A 14,058-nucleotide genomic window follows, 5' to 3' on the forward strand; every position below is an offset into this window, starting at 1 on the left:
GTCACCGCCAATGCCCAAGTCACACTCGCGGTAGTGATAGATAGATGTTTATGGTCAAATGGAGGTTAGCATGCTGTTCCACCCAAATCACGGTCACAAGCTCCAATGTATAGCAGCCATATCGCAGTAGGGACCGCTTGGTCCCTGCGGTGTGTTACCGCTAATGCCCAAGCCACACTCGCGGTAGTGATAGACATATGTTTATAGTCAAATGCCAGTTGGCATGCTCTGCCACCCAAATCACGGTCATAGGCACCAATGTATGGCACAATGTTATCCCAGTGCACTCGAATAAACCAGTTAAGCCAAGGTTTTTTCTGCGAATTTCGGTTGGCGCCACATCTGACACACGGAGAAATAGAAGTTGGTTCTAGCCAGTGTTACGATACTTTAATAGTAAGTATTGTCTTCTTCACACTATATATTTGCTAGTAAAACAGTTTAGGAACTAAAAAGTGGTTGTCAGTATCTATTGATTGAATGACCCTTGTTGTGGTCTTTACCACTTTACATAATCAATCCAATACTATCCAATCCTGGGATGGTAGTATTCCATTGGGTCCTTTTTATCTTTGTTTGATAACTTAGCAACTGCTCAAATATAGAAAAATGAGTTTTGTAACTTGTCTAGCAAATATTAATTGCTATAAGAAGCAGGGAAGATGTTTGCATGTAAAGTTGTTCTAAAATTGTCGAATCAACTAAGTTTAATGTGATGTTTTATTGTCATTGGGAGGAATTTTTTTTAACCCCTTGTATGCTGATGACGAACCCCAGCCGTCATGCACTACGGTGCTCGTGTGCTGATGACGGCTGGGGTTCGTCATGGCCCGCCCCAGTTCATTTGTTTACCGCACAGCGGCGGAAACGGGCCAGCAGCGAAGGGGTTAAAATAAATATAAGTGATTATTTTTTTATGTTTACTAATTGTGTATTTCAGAAACAATTCGTGGCTCCTGAAGAAGGCGTTTTTCTAAACGCCGAAACGCGCGTCGAAAGTATTGATCGCCACCCCCTTTTTTCATATTGAATGATTAATTTTTATTAGTATTGTGTAAATTGTTCCTTTTTTATTGTTTATGTAATTTTGATGTATATGTTTTATGATTTTAACATGAAAATTTATTAAAAAGAATCGTTTTTATACTGAAATAAATTTGTAGGTTCTTTCTTGCAATATCCTTCCCTCTTGTTTGTTATGAATGCTTGAGTATTACACACACAGTCTATTTCCCTGTCCTAGGAATTACTATTTCTGATCAGGGGGTCCTTGTTGTTCACACTATACAACGATAAATGTTATCCAGCTTTGTCACCTCTCCTACAAGGTGCAACGAAGGACCCTGAAAAGGATGTCTTCCGACAATGGGAAGCACCAAAGGAAAGGTATGTCTTCGACATCATGTGTACTTTTCTTCGTGAAGAATGGGATGATGGTGAGTTGGGTCAGACTCCATCGGAGTTGTTTAATATACAGTCCGAATTTGCGAAAGGAACGATAGTGGGTTCCGATGTTGAGAAATCAGTTGCGACGTTGCTTGCCTTTAGGAGCGAGCGTCCTTCTCGGTTGTTGTTTGAGCCTGATTCTTCTGTTAGGAGAAAAGCGCGACAGTACCCAATGAGAGAGGTTCCTCCGGTATGGAAAGAGGCAGTTCAGGCCGATGTTAAAATGGTATTGCAGCTGTAGAAGCTCATTTTCAGCGTGTTTGGGTACATGTTCCGTGGAAGAGAGCTGACGTTTTGGCTCTTAAGCAGACTCTACCTGATCCCCGAAAGAATCCTGCAGGGTTTTATAAAGAGTTGTCACAGACAGCTGATGCATGCATTATGAATTTAGCCGATATAGATATGTTGTTTGGTAATATAGTTCCTCAATCCTAGTGGGGAACGATTCGTCATGTGGATCATGCGCAAGAGTAAGGTGATACATGGGCTAACATTACTGCTGCAGATGGTCTTCAGGGTGGTGGAACTAAACCTGAAGCTTTAGTTGTGGAACTCCCTGGTAGGATTATTAATTATATGAAGACTTTGATGCCTGCTATGCAAGTGAATTGGGATAAATTGTCTGCATGTAAGCAGAAGAAAGATGAAAGTGTGTCTGATATCTTCACTTGGTTTGAGGAGACATTTATAGATCATAGTGGTCAAGACATGAGTACGGAAGGTGGCCAACCGTTGTTCGTAGATAGGTTTGTTCATAACTTGCTTCCCGAGTTGTGTAATAAGTTGAAGGATTCAGAGAGTTCATGGGCTGTTTCTTCGTCGGCCCAGATATTGGCTACTGCACAATATTATGAGAATATGGATAAGCATGAGAAAGAGAAGGTAGAGAGAAAGTCTAAAGATTTAAAGACGAAGGTTCTTTCGCAACAGGCGTATCCGCCTCGTTATAATCAGCGTGAGTTTCAGCAACCTCAGCAGTTTCAGAGAGGATCTCCAAGGTCCGAGTCTTTTCAGCAGCTTGTTCCTATAGGCCCTAATCAGTGTGCGTATTGTCGAGAAGAAGGTCACTTTAAGAGTGGTTGTCTGGTTCTGTTACAGCGTACGAATGGCGCTTCTGGTGTGAGAGTTCGAGGTGTTCAGCAAGCTCCTAGAGGTAGAGGACGTGGTGTGTTCCCCCAGAATGCACGATCCTTTCCTTCACAGAATACGATGAATTACTTTGATCAGCAGAATGTTGCGTCTGGTAGATCGACTCAGTACTATGCTGCCGATTACTATGTTGAGAGTGGGAATGTTGACGGTAATGATTGCTAGGACAGCCTTAGACAAAGAGAGGGAGTTGTTTCAGTTCCAGTAGATCAGAGTGGACCTTATGTTGAAGTGATTACATCAGGTGTGTCAGAGCCTTTTCTTTTGGATACTGGTGCAGCGAAAAGTTCTATTATGCACTCTAAACTCCCTGGCGCACCTTTGTCTGGCTTAACGAATGTTTCGGTAGGATTCTCTGGCGCCCCAGTTCGTAATCCAGTTTCTAGTCCTTTGTCTCTTTCGGTTGGGCCTTGTGAATTGGAAGCACCCCTCATTTTGACGACAGGTTGTGGTGAGAATTTGTTTGGTTTGGATTTGTTGAAGAGGTTATATGCAACATTGCATTGTTCTCCTTTAGGTGTACAGCTTACGTTTGGGTAAGAAAGTGATCTCTCCGATGTACTTGTCTAAAGATCGGCTTCCACCAGAATTGCGTTCTCTCCCTGATACTCTTTGGGCTACTGGTCTTAATGATGTGGGTCTTCTGGAGATTCCACTTTATGTTGTGACGCTTAAAGCGAATGTTAAATTGCCACGTATTCCCCAATATAGGATTTCTAGTGATGGTGAAAGAGCGCTTTTAGTGATCATCTATGATCTGATTGAGAAAGGTGTTATTGAAGAAACAAGAGGTAATGTGTGTAACAGTCCTGTTTTGCCTGTCCTGAAGCGTACTGACTCTTCTCAGCCGCCTGTGTATAGGTTTGTGATCGACCTTCGAGAAGTGAACAAAATTGTTGTTCCACAGTTTCCTGTTGTTCCGGACATTACTGCTTTGCTGACTATGATTCCTGCTTCAGCTACCTGGTTTTCGGTGATTGATCTGAAGAATGCTTTCTTCAGTATCCCGATTGCCGAGGAGAGCAGAGATATTTTTGGCTTCTCTTTAGGATGCCGAAGTTTAAGCGCGCTCCTCAAGGTTATTGTGAAAGTCCCTCCATCTATAGTCAGGCTTTGAAAACACAGCTTGATACGATTGTCTTGCCTGATGGTGCTACTCTTATTCAGTATGTGGACGATTTGTTAGTAGCTGCTGATGATGAGGAAACTTGTAAAGAAGCTACTCTTTCTTTGTTGCGACATTTGTCTGACCTTCATCATAAAGTGTCACCTTCGAAGTTGCAGTATTGTCGACAAGAAGTGACCTACTTAGGTCATCTCTTATCGAAGGAGGGAAGAAGGTTGACCCCAGAACGAACTCAAGCGATTGCGAAAATGAATGTGCCAGCTACACAGAGAGAAGTGCGTGCTTTCCTGGGTATTACTTCGTATTGTAGGCAATGGATTCCAAACTTTTCGTTGCTTGCGAAACCTTTGTTAGCACTTACTCTTAAGGATACTCCTCTTCCTCTTCCTTGGTCTGACGAATCTCAGAAGAGTTTTTCTGAATTGCGTTGTGCATTGTGTTCTGCTCCGGTGTTGGGTACCCTCGACTATAGTAAGCCTTTTATACTCCATGTCCACAAGAGAGAGGGATGTGCATTGTCAGTTTTGACTCAGCAGTTTGGAGATAAACAGCGTCCATGTGCATATTTCTTGTCGACGTTATATCCGGTAGCTAGAGCTTTGCCGAGTTGTTTGAGAGCTACAGCGGCAATAGCTGTTTCTATTCAACAGTCTGCTGGTTTGGTAATGGATAATATGTTGATTGTGATGGTTCCACATGCAGTGGATACTTTATTAAACAGGACTAAGACCCAACACTTGACTAGTGCTCAATTGTCAGGTTATGAGTTGACACTTTTGGCGAGTCATGTGCATATAAAGCGATGCAACAAGTTGAATCCAGCAACGTTGTTGCCGACTTCTGTAGAGACGGATGTTCAGGAACAGCATGATTGTTTTCTTAGGACAGAGGAAGAACAAAGGGTAGAATTGATTTGAAAGACACTCCTCTTGCGAAGTCTGATGCTACCTTATGGGTAGATGGATCATGCTTTAAGCTTCCGAATGGCGATATGACTGCAGCATATGCAGTTACGACTTTGCATATGATTGTTGAGGCTGCACGTATCCCACAAAATTCAGCTCAAGCAGCAGAGTTGATTGCACTGATGAGAGCGTGTGTGTTGTCGAAAGGAAAGAGAGTGACTGTGTATACCGATAGCCAGTATGCGTTTGGTGTTGCTCATAGTTTTGGTCGTTTGTGGAAAGAACGTAGGTTCTTAACGTCGCATGGTACGAAAATTCACCATGGTCAGTTGATGAATGAACTTCTTGAGTGTATGGAGAGAGAGTATGGGAAAATTGGATTCGACTGGTTGTTGGATTGAGTTGTCAGAACATCAGCGATGGTTGTTACCTGATGCGTATGTGCTTGCAGTGGTTACAATGGCGCATGGAATGGCTCACATTAGTACGAAAGGGATTTGTAAGTTGTTGGCTCCAGTATGGCAGAATGCTGTAATTCCTAAGTGTGCGGAGAATGTGATCAAGAATTGCATGGTTTGTCTGAGGTATAATCCTGGCAAGGGAACCCCAACTCCAGCTGGTCACTTTGCGCCTCCCACGTATGGAGAGATGCAACAACTTAAAGTACGTCCTTGTGGTTTTTTGTGCCTTTTCGAGATGGGTAGAGGCTTACCCCTTAAAAGATAATACTGCCTTGTCCACTGCTAAAGTCCTACTCAAGGAATTTTTCCCCAGATATGGTTTGCCAAGGATGGTGTGGAGTGATAATGGAAGTGAATTTGTGGGTCAAGTCATGTAGAGAGTGTGTGAAGGTTTGGGTATCAGGCAGAAATTCCATGCTGCAAATCACCCCCAATCAGCTGGTTTAGTCGAATGCTACAATGGCACATTGAAGCTGAAGTTAGCCAAGATTCAGGCGAGCTGTGGTCTTCAATGGCCCGATGCCTTGCCATTGGCACTTTTGTCAACTAGAACTACAGTGCATTCTCGAGTGGGCCTTAGCCCCTACGAGATCGTGTTTGGTCGCCCGGCAAACATATGGGGAGTGCCGAGGCCGACAAAGTTTAGCGAGATTGAACATCCTGTGCTGTTTGACTATTTGTATGATTTAACGGCTAAATTGCGTGTCTTACACCAACAGGTTTACGATACATTACCACAAGCATCTGAAGATCCAGGACATGCCATTGATCCTGGCTCGTGGATTCTGGTGCGGAATTTTCAGCGGACAAAGAACGATCAGCCCCGCTGGACTGGCCCATATCAAGTTTTGTTATCGACGTGTACCGCAGTGAGAGTTCACGGCAAGAAGAGCTGGATCCACGGCGTACATTGTAAGAGGGTTTCTTTGCCTCTGCCGTATGACCAGTGGGTCCAGGAAGGTGTTGGTGATTCAGAGACTGAGACTGTGCCACGTGTTATTCCATTCAGTGATGCACGTTTGGTTGGGACAAGCTCTGAGCGTGAAGACGACAATATTTTGCAAGAAGCTGTGTCTCCTTCTCTGAGACTAGACACTACTGAGCCTGAGTTGTTGTTCCGTGATCAGACATTGCCTGGTAAAGGCCGTTATAATTTACGACCAAGAGTCGATGGACAAATAAAATAATTCCTTTTTGCTTTTGAAACTACACTCTCTCATCCGAAAAGCTGTTTTGACCTATTTTTCTTTTTTGAACCACCATCCGGGTCGCGGTATAAAGCCTTAGAATGTACAGCCGGTAGACACAAGGTTGACGGTTCTGGTTTGTTCTAGGGCGTTCCCTGGGGCATTCAGACGTACATCTGAGCAGAAGAGAATCAACTGCTGCGAACAGCACGGTTAGAGGATGGAGTTTTTTTTAGATCGAGAGAGCTGTTGTAGAAATGCACTCTAAGAGAAAACTGTGTAGATTACTACGAAGAAAATATTTTTTGATAACGTGTCTTTTAATGCTACTTAGCATGACGATGTTTCTGGTGGGATATGTTGTTTTCTCTTTCAAATTGACGTTTGCACCCACTACACAACCTATGTCTTTTCCTACTACTATTTCTTCGCATTCTTTGTCTGAACATGAATCTATTAGAAGATCAGAGTTTGTTAATAATTCCTTTGTGCAACTTTTGCATCAGCATCAGTTTATAGTGAACACCACTAATTGTTGGGTGTAGGGGGGTTATGCCTCATACTACGGATAAAGGTATCCCTTATTTGGTCCTGCCATTTAGCTATAATGGATCTGTGTGGGCGTATAGGACGATGTTCATCTATGCCAATGAAGTTTATCCCCTGCGTTCCATGAAAGATAATCCGAGTAATAGTGCTCTTGTGAAGGGAATAGTAGATATGATTAGAGGAATTAATTCCTATGAGACTATTCCTGGAGATGAGACGCAAGCATATATTGGATGGAACGTGAGTGGATATGGTGTTAGTCTGAGTGAAAAGCAGCGAGGGAAAAGGTCATCCCCGATTTGGATCGTACCCATCGTGGTCATTTTTGTCTGCAAGGTAATGGCAAGAATCTGAGAGCTCAGTTAGGGAAGAGTGTTTGCACTGAGACGTATGTTTTTGCGTCCCAGACTTCCCCACTGTTTTTAGAAGCTAAGGGTACGTATTTTGTCTGCTATGACAGAGCATATACATGGTTGCCCCCTGATTTTTCAGGAACATGTTATGTTTCGTTTCTGTTGCCCCCTACGTATACTGCAGCGGCAGATTACCACAGAACAAGAATTGTTAGAGGTGTCTTCAGTAAGGAAGATACTACAGGACAAGAAGTGGGAGACTTTCTCAAGGGTTTCCTACCGTTTTGGGGACCTTTGGCTAATAGTAGGAACATACGGCAATTGACGAGAGTGGTCGAGTCCACCATAAATGAAACTGCTGGTGCCCTTAACTGCTGAGCTTCAAGCGGATCGTCTTATGACGTTGCAGAATCGTGTTGCGTTAGATGTCATACTTGCAGATAGAGGAGGGGTATGTAAATTGATTTAATCGAGCTGCTGCATTTTCATTCCAGACAATGCTCCGACAGTGTAACAGGCCATTTCTAAGCTACATAAGATCTCCGAGTCTGTAAATGTGGACAATGGAGATTAGTCGTTGATGGGATGGTTTTGGGATTATTATCCACTTGGGGATGGAAAATTCTGATGATCATTGGGATGGTTTTAGCAATTCTTTTCCTGTTCTGTCTTTGTGTACAGTGTGCTCCTGCTATATGTGGCCTCTGTGCTACTACGTGTGCAAGGAGACCTGTCTTGAGAGAAGTAATAGGATGATGCTCCAGCAACATCTTGATGATCTGATGAATATAGACCTGGATTCAAATTGACATGAGTTTAGGTTATTGCCTATGTAAGGGCAAAAGGAGGGTCTCAGGTTCTGTTAATTCTGAACCCGTTTCATAAAGGTCATGGTTTCGTTACGAAATTAATAGTGGCAAACCGTAACTAGTTAGTGCGGCATGTACGAGTGATTTTGCCATGCTAGACCGATGGATTCACTATGTATTCATGGATTCTGTTCTGAACCCTCGGGTTCCATTTTGTGTACGGCAGCCATTTTGTGGTTTCCCTCATATAGGCCGATGACTACGGACGAATGAGTCTTTGGTACACATACACTTTAGCTGACTCCTAGGTGACCTGAGCGAACTGACCCCGTTGCCTGAAGCTAACCTTGTTAAGCCAGTTCCTTGTCCGGTAGTTGATCGAGATTAGGATCAAAGAACAGGACATTGTTGAGTTTATTACACACGCACACACCCTTTATCTTGCTTCTCATCTGTTTCTGTTCCTTCTTTTATGGTCTATTTATGATATGGGTTGTGGTCCTTTATTATGGGTCTGTCCGGCCTGTCCGAGCAAGAATGTTGGGCTTTCCCGTCTAATTGATGGTGGGCTGGACAACTGAAAAGTGGGTTTGTCGACATGCAATACCTTTTTGCAATGTTACCTTTGATTGGACAATTCGTAAATAATGGGTGTTTGTCAGGAATGTGATTTTTAGCATAAAAGACGATGTCTCGCAATACGAAAAATTGAGCAGATTCTGACTAATCCACCTGTGTTGTACTTTGTGGACTTCTGTTCCTGGTTGCAGCCAATAAATTTGATCTTTGACGTCACCGAGAAGTATCCTGTGTCTCTGTATTCTAAGACAGGTGAACTCGAAGACTTTGGGCGTGCCCCTGGCGCCGCTGGGTTCTAAAACCCGGTTCTTCAACCTCAAGTTGTCTCTCGGGTTTTTTCTTTCCAGTTACATACAGATATTTGTAGAACGACCTCAGCCCAAAGCACAAGTTAATTGTACAAGGATTTAGGCTGCGTAGATTATGTAATTTGCTCAGAATCGCATTCTGTTGCACGAGCACCGGGACTGGAACCTGGCTCCTCAGTTCCAAAAGCCAAAGGCAGCAGTTTTAGTGGTTATGCCACACCCTCCCCCCGATGTACAAGTTAGCCTTGTACATGAGAACACTTACCCCATTAAGCGGCTAAACGTTTCACTTCGGCCGATTCAATCTCTATGCTCAGGTAAAAATGTGCATTTAATACAGATTCACCAACATTTAGGAAGAAGTTGGAAATCTATCCCTCATAAATTGCAGCCCTTGATGTGCTTGCATAGATTAACAGACATAACCGTCCATGCGATTGAAAATCTACATAAATTGGGACCCACTCTGACCAAATGTGGTTTGTGCCTTTTATCCTTCAAGTGTCTATTGTGGCTTCTGGGTACTTGGGGAGCCTGCAATCTGATGAAGAAACAGATCGTCCGTTTGTGTGTTTTTATTCAGTGCTAAAAGCCAGTGGTTTCCAAGGGCTTGCAATTTAGGCAAATAAGGGGGAAAAATGCGTATTGCTCAGGAACACACAATTCAGGAAAATGGGAATTACAACTTGTGCTCCTTGTGTCAGAGCGTGCGATGCACCCAGCTTGCTGCTTAGGTCCATACTTGCACTACTGTTCGCAGGTGTAACATACTGCCCACTTACTCTGTGTTGTATGTCGGTGTCATGTTTCCATAAGTTACTGTGCGCAGCTTTCCGAGTCTGTGCAGACGTATCATACTCTGCCCGGAAACTGTGTAGCCCTGACCAGGCATGTAGGTTTCTTGTGCTGCCAGTCCCTGAGGGTATCACATGCCACCCAAAACATCTATGTTGCTGTGTATTGCCATGCCAATGATCCCCACCACGAAGACCATGCACGAGATCGCCGTGCTGATGTACTTGTAGGGGCTCCTAACCTTTAGCATTCCCTTGCACATCGGAGGGGAGAGGGGCCTGGACCCCGCCATTCTCTGCGTCTACGAAACGTTTTGGGGCACAGCGACATTAGAAGTGTCCGAGGGCGAGCTCAGGTCTGCTGCCGAGGTTACGGGGCAGCCGCAGACACCGAGGCCGGGGCTTCGCCATAGGAGGCCGGTCTCACAGGAGACCCGCTGTCCTGCCATAATACCAGCAGAGTACACGTGAGGGCGAGCAGCAGTGCCGGGATGCCGTAGTGAGCCTTTTTGCTGACTGACAAGTGTCTTCCCTCTTGTGAAGTCGTGAACTGCGGCCAGATATTGAGAAATACGCAGCGGGGGCGACATTGCTTACACGGAGCCTGCTTCCAGCTCGAGCCTAGACAGAGAGACAGACAAAACAGGCATCAGCACAGCCAGACTCGGGTACACTGCCAACAAGTGCGTAGCTATCATCGGTGCAGCCAGTGCGGTGGGGCCTAGTTCTGTGCTTACTCTTTGGTGAGGCTGGTGGTTATAGTGGGAGTGGAGGAAAGATGAGAAGTTTGTAAGAGAGTGGAACCAAAAGAAAGACAAGCGAGCGTGCCTCGCGCGGCAGCAGGGGCAGGGGAAGGAGAAGGGGGCCTGCGCGATTCCCTTGCGTTAGCGAGCAGTAAGGCACGATAATTGATGACATATGGCACTGCTGCTTGCTCCCGCAAGGGAATCCCCAAACGTGCACGCATTGCCATTGAAAGAAATGCAACAAGTGCACGTTTTTGGCATCAAATCCTACTCTATGGCTAAAGGTCTTTTTCCTAAGCAGCGCATGCGCCCTGCGTAGGCGAGACCTAAAAGGGAGACAGCATGATGGGGGAGGGAAAGAAAGAGGGGAGAGTAACAGAAAGAGAAGCGGAGAGGGATAGAAAGTGAGAGGAACGGAGAGAAAAAAAGAGAACGATAGCAAGCAATGAAAGTAACAGAGAGAGAAAGAATAGCAGACAGGGAGGAGGTTAACACCTTAGCTGCGTGTAAACATTTCTCCCCAGTGCTGCGCTGTCCATTAGAACTAGTGCTGAATGGACGTTCAATGGTCGTGCGCAGCACTGGGGAGGTAGCGCTGCTGACGACCATTGGCCGTCAGCAGCACTTCAGGGGTTAAAGTGCGCAGACGCCTCTCCTGACCCATGCAGGGCAGGCAGCTTCTGGGTATCTTGTTAGGAGGCTGCGCTCCCGTTGGCTGTGAAGGCAGGCGAGAGGTGGGGAGGGACGGGTCATACTTGAGGGGTGCAGCGCAATTAGCAGGGGGATTGTGAAAGCAGGCAATGAGCTCCTGTTTCTGATCACATTCCTGAGCAGTGTAGTCTGTACACAAAAACACAAGTAGAAGCATACTAGGGCACATTTCCCTCTACAAACACACGTACAGAATATCTCACACGTCACTGCTCCTGCACACACAGGCTGGAGGACACTGAACTCTACCAACACGTACGACAGGCACCCACAGATAGAATCAATCTCCCTTTGTCTCACACACACACGGACAAACACATGAACAGTTAATCACCACTGTGACACACACAAACTGAGTTACGGTTCTCAGACACACTCAGACACGCTGAACCCCAAAAGCTGCCTCATGCAGCCGAACACAAAGGATTACTGGCAGATGTGATACCCTCCATGGAAGCAATCGAGTGATTGTAAGTTTTCACTGCCTCCTCTCCACAAATGCAGGCTGACAGCACAGAGTAACTTCTGCAGCTCAGAGATGTCTGTGGGGAGGAGGGCACGCTTGCAGTGGCGTGAGAGGGCCCCAGTGTTTACTTCCCCCAAAAGTGCGAGAGGCGTCTAGGGCAAGAATGACAACAAGCTGATCCAAATGGGGCGGCTCGAGGAGCCGGGTGTGTTTACTTATAGGAAGATTCAGTTCTGAACATGGCTGTCCCCCAGATGCTGGTATGTGGAGGAAGGTGAGTGAGGAGAAACGAGGTTGGTAGGCAGCAGGGGTTGTGGAGGCAGGACCCTGCAAAGACCGGATGCTGTGCACCAGCGGAGGGCAGCCATTGAATTTGGAATGCCTTTGTTACAAAATTTATACGGCGGGGAACTGGACGTGTAAATCTCTCCCCAGGTTTGAGAAGCGCTGGCACAGGGGCACTGATGTAAAATAAATAAATGGAAGTTCGGCGTCCCTAAAGTGGGCACTGCGCTCCGATGTAAAGTAAAATATAATATAAGCCCCTTATGCACACACTGGATGATGTCAGGACCCTGCAAAGACCGGCTGCTGTGCACCAGTACTCGGCGAGGGCTGGAGCGAAGGGCAGCCATTCAACTGGGAATGCCTTTGGCACAAAATGTAGATGGACGTGCATATCCCTCCCCGGGTAGAAGAAGGGCAGGCGCAGGGGCACTGGTGTAAAATAATTAAATAAATAAATAAACGAAGCGCTGTGTCCCTAAAGTGGGCACCGCGCTCTGATGTAAACTGTGAATTATTTGGCCGCGTAGGCAGGGGTCTGCTGTGTACGGGAACGTATTTTCTCCTTCCCAATTATAGGAGTGGTTTTGGTTTAATGAAAAAAGAATAGGGACGTCGACCTCCTTCAATTTCCCCACTTAGACCTTATGCCTATGTAAAAAAATGCGGCTGCAGAACGGTATTATGCCAGTGCCCCAGGTTGTAGACATGCTGTCTGCACTGCATTATTTTTTAATAATTCCCCTTTTGCAAAGGCAGCCGCGTGTTTAAAATAAACATGCAACTGCCTTTGTCAAAGTCGAAGGACAAAAAAAAGAGCCTAGCGGCTAATTAGTAGACTCTGTCTCCTGCCGCCAGTCAGAGATCCAATCACGTTGGGCGTGGATCAAAGGAGACAGGGTGGCAACAAACAGTGAGTGACATGCCTTCAGTGCAATCATTTATTTTATTTTTTTATTTTATGAAGCTTGTAGAGCGCACGGCTACCCCCAGCGGGGGTGTCCCGGCGCTACGACTATAAGCAGAAAAGGGAGTCTACCTATGCAGATGACAATAGCCACGTCTTGAGACGGCTACGAAAGAGTGCTTCAGAGTGAGCAAATCTGAGATCTAAAGGTAGGCTGTTCCAAAGTTTGGCCGTGAGGACTGCAAAGACTCTGCCGCCCATTCTAGAGCGGCGGAACCGTGGGACAACAATGAGACGTAGATTGTTGGATCGAAAGGATCTGACTGAGTGAGATAGTACTAATCTCTTTCTTAAATATTCCGGTCTTGTTCCATTAAGGGCCCGAAAGGCAAGAACTTGATGCGACTGGCTATTGGGAGCCAGTGAAGCTCTTTGCGATAAGCTGAAACCGGATGCCGGAAGGGGATGTTGCCAATCAGCCTCGCCGCCGCGTTCTGAACAATTTGTAGGCGTTCAATTTGGTACTGGGGGGCCCCTGCGTAGAGGCTGTTGGCATAATCCAAGTGTGAGGTAATTAAGGCCTGTGTGACCGTTCTGCGAGCATCCAGAGGCAGAAATGGAAAGATCTTTCTCATCATCCGTAGTTTCCCAAAACAGGCTGCAGTAACCTTATTAATTTGAGGGCAACAGGAGAGAGCATCGTCAAACTGGAAACCCAGGTTGCGAGCAGTGTGAACAGGAATGGGGGGGGATTGAGTACCGTCGGCCACCACAAGGTGGAGGGTATAGTCATTTTTTGATTAAAAAATAAGACCTCTGTCTTGTCAGTGTTGAGTCGGAGATGGTTAGAAGCCATCCAGGAGCATATTTCGCCCAGACAGTGACGAAAGCTGGCGAGGCTGGAGTCAGAGTGATCTCTAAAAGAAAACATCAGCTGTGTATCATCAGCATAAGAGATCACTCTGACCCCACATGATTCAACCACCTTGGCCAAAGGGGCCAGATAAACATTAAAAAACAATGGACTCAAAGCAGAGCCCTGTGGGACTCCACAGACAAGTGGTTTGCACTCAGATTGGAACGGTCTAAGAAGGACCCTCTGCGTTCGTCCTTGGAGAAAGGAGCTAATCCACGACAGGGCAGAGCCGCCCAGTCCAATCTGTTCCAATCGATCTAAAAGTCTCTTGTGGGACACCGTATCGAAAGCGGCGGATAGGTCGAGGAGGACCAACATGGCCTCCTCTCCCCTATCCACACATTCTCGAATGGTCTTAGAG

The sequence above is a fragment of the Lissotriton vulgaris genome, chromosome 2_2 (genome assembly GCF_964263255.1).
Source record: "Lissotriton vulgaris chromosome 2_2, aLisVul1.2, whole genome shotgun sequence".
NCBI lineage: Eukaryota > Metazoa > Chordata > Amphibia > Caudata > Salamandridae > Lissotriton > Lissotriton vulgaris.